Raw genomic sequence first — 9,329 nt, 5'->3', positions numbered from 1 at the left:
TTTGTAAGGAGAAATCCGAATGGAGTGACGTTGGCGAGACTGACGAGTACACCGTCCTGTTTACGAACAGTAGTATACCGTTCCTTGTAGGACCTACCGAATTGTCGTGTTAACTAAACACGCTTACGGACACTTAATTATTTTTCGTAAACAAGGGAATCTTATTTTGTGATATATATTTTCTAATTATTTCCTACTATATAGATTTGTACAGTTACAGTCATTTTAATGTCACTCTCAACGGGAACACGGACTAATAGAATAGATAGGGGGTCTCAACCGGAGGGTGTGTGTGTTAAATTCCCAAACACGAGGCTTGCCGAGGTTTGCTATCCCCCTATCTCATCCCAAAAAGCGGTGAATAATTATTTTTCTCTTACCCTCTTTTCCAATCGTATAATGAAACAAATCCAAACGTATGTAAACAACAACACGTGGACGGCGGATGACTGTTGTGATAAGGCTGCAGCAGTCGCTTTACACCTTACGATGTTGATTTCATACTTTTAGTTCCGATAAACTTGTCAAAAAGAACACCAAACACTCAATTAACTTCGATAATTAATACTTAATTATTTAATTTCTTTTGTGAATAATACTAATATTTAACATTCAAACGTTCCGGGTCAGGTCACAGTGACGTCACCCTACCGAGAACAAGAGCACGTTCAAAGAGCACGTGTTGCTTGTCTTTTCCCTAGGGTGAAAATGTCACCCTGGTAAAACTGCTGATATTCCCTGTCCAGGGTATTCAATGTCTACTAGACAACAATCGACAAAAGCGCGCAGCAACTGAAATTTGTACATGTAGCTATGTAAAAACTATCGCGCGGGAAATTATAATACCGTGAGGTGTACTGTATTTGTGACGTAACTGACACGTTATAACTACGTCATTAGAATATGATGATTGTGGTACAATCTGTCTACTTGGAATACTCCGTGTTTATCATTGGTTGAAACTGTTAGTGTCGATTACCAGAGGCCGGAAACAGCAGATCAGGGTCCACATCGACGCTTGTAATATGTATCCTTCCAGTATACTACATTAAGTGGAAGTTCCTGTTCCTAATCTCAATGATAAGTCTGGCATTATCCACCATGTAAAGTTACCAGGGAAGCCATAGCATTCTATTTTTTCTATGATACCTGAACCACAGTTTTCATCGGCATCATTGACATGTTAGAATTCTGTTTTTATTTTGTATTTGGAACTTACGAATCTTCTAGTTTTTATTTGCGTATCTAAAGTTAAAGCGACATTTTAGTTGTGTTTCAGGTAATGGTTGAGTTTGGGTTAACAGCCTTTATACTGTAGGGTATAAGACATTAATTCCCACTCAATGACAGAAACGAGACATGAACTAGCGGATTTGGTCAGTGTTTCATGATAATAATTTTCCGATCAAGTTGTGAAAAAACATTTGAACCAACAAAAGACCAAAATTAAGAATTCAATGTTCTTCTTTTATCAGATAGGGTCTGCAAACAAGTGCAGTGAATACTTCCTAGAGCCAGTTGTGTCGTTTGATCATAAAAATCGTCCTTTGATGAAGTGCTTCTATTCTTCAGAGTAAACACAAAACGATCACATGATTGGGACCTTTTGGAAATGAATGTACGACTGCTGTTAATGTGTTGTAAACCGTGTACCTGACAGCCTTCCTACATGCTATGAGAAATGACAACTCGGAATATGTTACCCGATTTAATTAAGCGCGTGTCCTGAGATGTCACCTTAGGTATGCGCCACAGGGAAGTCATTTTCTTTGTACACTGTCAGGCAATCAGTTTGTAGTTTAGTTGTTAATGAAGATTGTTCATCTCGCAGCCACCAACTGATATTTGTGTCGTTGATATTTTTTCCGGAAAAGTGTAAATGACTATCCGCAAGAATTTGTTTTTGATGACGTCATGGGTTTGTTTAGGATATAATACAACGGAAATGGGAAATTGGGACACTGTATTAGATAAACAAAATTGACTTTACATATATACAAGGTACAGTCGAGGTTTATATACAGACACGATATCCAGTAAATACAAGGTACAGTCGAGGTTTACATACAGACACGATATCCAGTAAATACAAGGTACAGTCGAGGTTTATATACAGACACGATATCCAGTAAATACAAGGTACAGTCGAGGTTTATATACAGACACGATATCCAGTAAATACAACAGTACAGTCGTGGTTTATATACAGACACGATATCCAGTAAATACAAGGTACAGTCGAGGTTTATATACAGACACGATATCCAGTAAATACAAGGTACAGTCGAGGTTTATATACAGACACGATATCCAGTAAATACAACATACAGTCGTGGTTTATATACAGACACGATATCCAGTAAATACAAGGTACAGTCGAGGTTTATATATAGACACGATATCCAGTAAATACAAGGTACAGTCGAGGTTTATATACAGACACGATATCCAGTAAATACAACATACAGTCGTGGTTTATATACAGACACGATATCCAGTAAATACAAGGTACAGTCGAGGTTTATATACAGACACGATATCCAGTAAATACAAGGTACAGTCGAGGTTTATATACAGACACGATATCCAGTAAATACAAGGTACAGTCGAGGTTTATATACAGACATGATATCCAGTAAATACAAGGTACAGTCGAGGTTTATATACAGACACGATATCCAGTAAATACAACATACAGTCGTGGTTTATATACAGACACGATATCCAGTAAATACAAGGTACAGTCGAGGTTTATATACAGACACGATATCCAGTAAATACAAGGTACAGTCGAGGTTTATATACAGACAGACACGATATCCAGTAAATACAAGGTACAGTCGAGGTTTATATACAGACAGACACGATATCCAGTAAATACAAGGTACAGTCGAGGTTTATATACATGTAGCCGTTTCAGGAGAACACACAATCTCTTGAACGCCAGAGTTTCCAGTCCAAGTGTTTATTAATATAATATGGAAGCCTACAATTAAATAAAGTACTAATAATACCAATGGACAGGATAATTGTAGGAAATAAATAGATAATAAGAGATAGAATATACTTTTACATGAATATTATAATATAAATGAAGATATTATTACACTATTATAATATTACTACATATCAACAGTATACTGGTTAGTCTGTCTTACCAGGTTCCAGGGGATGACAGGCCAACCGCCCAGCTCCATGCCATAGGTATAAGTGAGAGTGAAAGGGATTGAGGTGTGTGAGGGCATGTGGCTGCGCATGCGCCTTCGAGTATTCTCGAGATGCATGCACAGTCACAGGTGATTGATACTCATACATTCCACTCTCTCAATCAAGCGACACTAACATGCACACATGGACAGGCTAGGCCCGGATTATGTATTGAGTAATATATATAATACAACTATATACAACTGTATAAATATATACACAGTCTACATACTTCCCTGCTGAGTGAAATGACTCCAGGCATTTTCAATTCTAGATAAATTCCAAATTACTAATATTCAAATGTAATGGAAAACTAGTTTGAACCAACATCATTGTTCCAGCACATGAGATGACACCCAAGTGGAAACTATGCAATTATATCATGTTACACTAAATATATTGAAGCCATCGAGGTGCTTTAAACTTGTTGAAGCGAAACCTATGTTTTCAAAATATTAAGTTCATTAAACTGGTAAACATAACTATATAGTATCATTTTTACAAATGATAGGTTATGAATACTATCCAGGGCATGGGATTTATTATGGACGTCCTATGTACCAATTACCCTATATATTGCATGTTATGATGTAACTTTGCCTACTGGGTCCAGGGACAATATATATCACTCCAAGCTGCACTTTTACAAGTACTTCGGATACATCCCATTATAACTCACAGAACTGGCAAACAAAACAGTCCAATCTAAATCTAAATATATCAAAGGAACTGATCAAGTTGGGATCCAAGGGAGACAATCCATAACAGTTATGAAGCTGTTATTACCCAATGAGGACCATTAGACCAATTTAGGTTTAAAATATTACAGGATATAAAGATAAAAACACACAAATCTCTGATCTAATAGTGGAGAGGTTGGGGACACCCCTACCGGTCTCCTTAGACCAAACTGATTCAATTAAAATATACATGAATACTTAAAACATAGTAAGGATAATTGTACATATTTTCTAAAGATTTGTACTGTTACGTTACTGTTATACGAATACCTCATTGTCATTGCCACTTACAGCCTGTACGGGAAATATCCAGTTTCCATAGCGATCTGGAGGTTTACGGGCACGATTTGAACGCCGCACTTCCTCCTGAATACTAGTTTCATTGTTATCACTATGGAAATACTCAGGGTTAGGAACAGATAAATCCATGATACCAGCTGGATTAGTGAAATCCGATTCATTTATGACCGGTATCGTGTCTGATTCATCAGCAACTGTCGCCAATGTTCCCGAGTCAAGACTTGGCTCATTAAACCCTTGCTGTGCAGCTGGTGAATTTCCCTGTCGCTGCTGGTGATGCCTTCGTCGCCTCAGAGCTGTGGTGATTTCATCCTCAGACTCTGATTCTGTGTCTGACGATGATGATGCTGATCCTGGTTTTGTTTGAGTAGGGGGAACTGACTTTTTACTGTTTCCCTTGCGGTTTTGCAGTTAAGAGGGATCTCCCACAGGAATTGTGTTAAATGGGAGGAGCATGTTTCTGTGCAGGGTCCTGCGAGGTCCCTTACCAGATTCTAGCTTTATCTCGTACACAGGAATATCACTATTCGGTATATTAGAGACCAAATAGGGTTCCCGATCCCAACGATCTGCCAGTTTGTGTTTCCCCTTGAGGCCGACCTTCCTAGTGAGGACTCTGTCGCCAACCTCAAGCCTAGACTCATGTATAGACCGGTCATACCGGTGTTTATTCTGAGCAGCTTGCTTGGACGCCTCAGTCTGGGCTGCTTTATAAGCATACTCCATCCTTTTTCGCAGTTTGCTAACATAGGAGGAGTGGTCCCCTGCTCCCTGCTGACCAGGGTCAGTACCAAAAAAGCATCAACCGATAATCGAGGGTGCCAACCGAACATGAGATAGTGGGGGGAATAGCCGGTGGCACCACTCTTAGTGGCGTTATATGCCTGAACTAGTGGTGCTATGTAAGACTTCCAGTCGGTCTTTTTCTCATCCTCTAGGGTAGCTAACATACTGAGGAGAGTTCTGTTGAACCGTTCAGCAGAGCCATTACCCATAGGGTGGTAAGGAGTAGTCCTGGTCTTCTTAACCCCTGCAAGCTTGCAGAGTTCTGCTATAACTTTGGACTCAAAGTTACGACCCTGATCACTATGCAATCTTTCAGGAAAGCTGTAAATTGCAATGAAATGCTCATACAGCGCTTTAGCTGTAGTGTGTGCTTTCTGATTGCGACAAGGTATAGCCTGGGCATACCTTGTAAAGTGGTCAGTAATGACTAACACATCCTCATAGCCACCTTTGGACTTGTCCACCCCGAGGAAGTCAATACAGACTAACTCCATGGGTCTGGACGTCACAATAGGAATCAACTCAGCAACAGCTTTCACTGGTGTCTTACGTAAAACACAGCGCTCACAACCCTCGACTTTACAGTCTACATCTTTCCCTAGACCTGGCCAATAGAAACGCTGACGTGCTAACCAGAGTGTTCTTTCTTTACCCTGATGACCTGCATCATCATGTACACCCTTTAGGGCGAGGGAATGGTATTTCTCTGGCAACACCAGCTGTTTCACATCTCGACCGTCTAGAGAAGCGGTTCTATACAGAATCCCATCCCAGAGACTCAACTTATTCCAAGTCCTCATCAGCTTCTGGACATATGGGGATTCACTTCTGAGTGTTTTCCCCCTGGGATGAAAACCGGTTCTCAAGAGCTCTGAAACTCTAGCTATGTCTCCATCATCCTTTTGTTCTTTCTGCCAATCAATTGTACCTAGCGTATCAGATAAAACTGCACACTCACTGGCCACATGAGGCACAGCTTCACCCACTACACAATCCATTAATGGGGCAACAGTGATAGCAGATTGGCAAATAGCCTTGACAACATCCGGATTCATTTGAGACATGCGTGAGAGACCGTCCGCATCAGCATTATTTTTCCCAGGTCTATAATGTAAGGTAAAATTGTAATTGGCCAATGCAGCTACCCAACGGTGACTGGTTGCATCCAGCTTAGCCTTACCCAGCACATAAGTCAGAGGATTATTGTCAGTGACAACCTGAAACGTATTACCATAGAGGTAATCGTGGAATTTGTCTGTGACTGCCCACTTAAGAGCTAAAAACTCCAACTTATGAACCGGATAATTCCGTTCATTGGGTCTCAAGCCGCGACTTGCGTATGCAATCACTTTCTCTACACCATCTTGTTTTTGATAGAGCACAGCACCCAAACCGAGTGCACAAGCATCTGTATGGACAATGAATGGCTTCGAGAAATCTGCATAAGCTAGAATAGGAGGATTCACCAGTTTCTCTTTAACAGTGTCAAAAGCTGCCTGCTGAGGCTCACCCCACACCCACTCAGCAGCTTTCTTGGGTTTTGACTTAGATTTAGGCTTAGGTTTAGCCTTTGATTTCCTTGTCAAATCATGACCCTGTAAGAGTTTGTTGAGGGGTTGAACAACTTTAGAAAAGTCTTTGATGAAGCGTCTATAGTAGCCGCTAAACCCCAGAAACTGGCGTAACTCCTTTATATTCTTCGGCGGAGGCCATTTTTTTACAGACGACACCTTTTCAGGATCTGTCGCTATACCTTTTTCTGAGACAACATGTCCAAGATATGTAACTGATGTCTTGAAAAATTCACATTTTGAGGGTTTTAATTTGAGGCCGTGTTTCACTAGTCTGGCAAAAACTGACTCTAACCTGGTAAGGTGTTCGTCAAAGGTTCTGGAAAAAATTAGAATGTCGTCTAGGAAGATAAGACATTCCTTGAGGTGCATATCACCCATGCATTTCTCCATGAGACGCTGAAAACACGCCGGAGCACAACTCAAACCAAAACCCATTCTGTTTGTCTCCCAGAAACCCAGGTTACCAACAGAAAAAGCTGTCTTTGGTTTGTCAGACTCCTCAACTTCAACCTGCCAGTATCCAGACCTTAAGTCAAGTTTTGAAAAAAAACGTGACCCGATCAGACTGTCAACTGTATCGTCAAAGCGAGGTAGCATATAAGCATCCTTACGCGTGCGCGAGTTCAGCATACGGTAGTCTATACAGAATCATAAAGACCCGTCCTTTTTCCGTACTAACACTACATTAGAACTATAAGGACTACTCGATTCTCTTATGACACCCGCATCATGCATCTCCTTGACATGCTGACGGACCTCCTCATACATACCAGGCGGTATTTTGCGATAGGGTTGTTTAAATGGTCTATCGTCTATGAGGTCAATGCGATGTTTCACAAGATCCGTACAACCAAAGTCAAAAGGACTGGTTGAAAAAGCATTTTTCCAGTTACCTAGAACTTGACGTGCCCTCAACAGTTGCTCGTCGGTAAGGTTCTCATAGTCAATTACTATGCCTAGTTCCTCAGGAACAGATTTGACATTTTGTTTAGTGTCAGCTGGTAGGTGTGAAGCCAAATTATCCACTACTTTTACTGGGTTAGCAGTGCAAATAATACTTTTTGGCTTAATAGTAACAGATTTACCCGTTACATTACATACCTTTACAGGAATTTTCACACTTGACACATTGTTATGAACCTTAATGACACGAGGACAAACTGTATATTTCAGGTCAGAGTTAATGGTATTCTCAGTATATCTGGATCAAGTCCCCTTGCTATGCCAGTAATAACCATGGACTCATAAGGAGCCAAAGTGATTTGTTTCCTGCTCAAGGTTTTCACAGAGTAGGAGCAAGTTATACTGGACACAGCAATTTCCCATTCTGATGGTAAAATGACGTCATCAAAGGCTAATGATTTTACGACACGTATTACATTAGTACCTAACAGCGCTGGACACTGCTGGTTATACTCTGTATCTGGCACAACAAGTAACAACACGTCAAAACTAGCAGAAGACAAAAATGATAGACTGACAGTACATTCAATGTAGCCTAAATAATTCAAGAGTGAGCCATTAGCGACTCTAACCTCTAACCCCAAGGAATTAAGTTCCTGTAATGGAGGTTTTTCTGTTAGACTATTATAAAATGAAACAGATATGGTGGAAATCATTGAACCACTATCAATAAGACCTTTGACCTCTTGACCTTGAATAGTAATGAGGGCCTCGTTAGATGGTCCCAAAAGCTTATCCATTAACTCAGTACTGTGGCCACTCGCCATATGACCGGCCTCTGTTTGACCACATTCAGAGACCGCTACTCTTTTGGGTCAGACTTTTGATCTTTTTTTCCATGACCTTTGTTACCCTTGTAACCTTTGCCACGACCTCGACCTCTGTAGCCTGATTTCGATCTCTGATCATCTCTATCTGATGTGGTTTTACCAAGTTTGGAAAGTATTTGATCAAATTTGGACTCAAGATTAGAGGACATTTTTTCCTCCAGTGCCTTCAACCTTTTGTCCAACTCTTTACTAAGGTCGGTAGTGCACTGTTGGTCAACCTCACAATTGACAGCATGACTTTGACCCTTTTTTTTATTGTCTTGCTTGTCAGTACTATCCTGCCTACCTGCTACACCAGATTCCGACAGAGAAATTTCCTTATCAACAATGCGTATCTCGCGTAAAAGCTCATCAAAGTTCATTAATGAGTCATATTTATGTCGTGTCTGACTCTTTAGCCTATCTGAACGCAATGATGTCCAGAACTTATGCCTAAGCATATCATTTCTGGATGACGACTGGAGAGAACCATTGTCAATGGCCGTCTGCAACAGGGTTTCTAATCTGCACCCAAAATCGGTAACAGACTCGCCTTGTCTCTGCGACGAGTTAAAAAAACTCTTGCATAAGCATACCATGGGTAGATATATCTCCGAACAATGTGTCCAGCTTACGGAGTATATCTGTAATGGTAGGTCTCTCCCCCAGAGAGATAAGTATTCTTCTGGCGGTTCCCCTTAGCGAGCGACGTACTGCTTGCACTAAAGTACTTGGAGAAACCTCTTCATCTCCATGCAAGCAACGGATCTCGTAACGCCATTCCTGATAGGTTACCTCCCCTTTTGGTGGAGGTTCAGTACCAGAAAATATGGGGATTTTGGGAAAATTATGGGAAACTCGACCCGAGTTGGTTTCATCAAGACCAGTATTATGTTGTGAAAATACTGAACTGGTCCTATCTCTCGATAAGAGAGGTATTTGACTTGAGG

This window comes from Pecten maximus, chromosome 11, assembly GCF_902652985.1.
Source record: "Pecten maximus chromosome 11, xPecMax1.1, whole genome shotgun sequence".
Classification (NCBI taxonomy): Eukaryota; Metazoa; Mollusca; class Bivalvia; order Pectinida; family Pectinidae; genus Pecten; species Pecten maximus.
The sequence above is the reverse complement of the archived record's forward strand: the minus strand, read 5'-3'. Positions refer to the sequence as shown.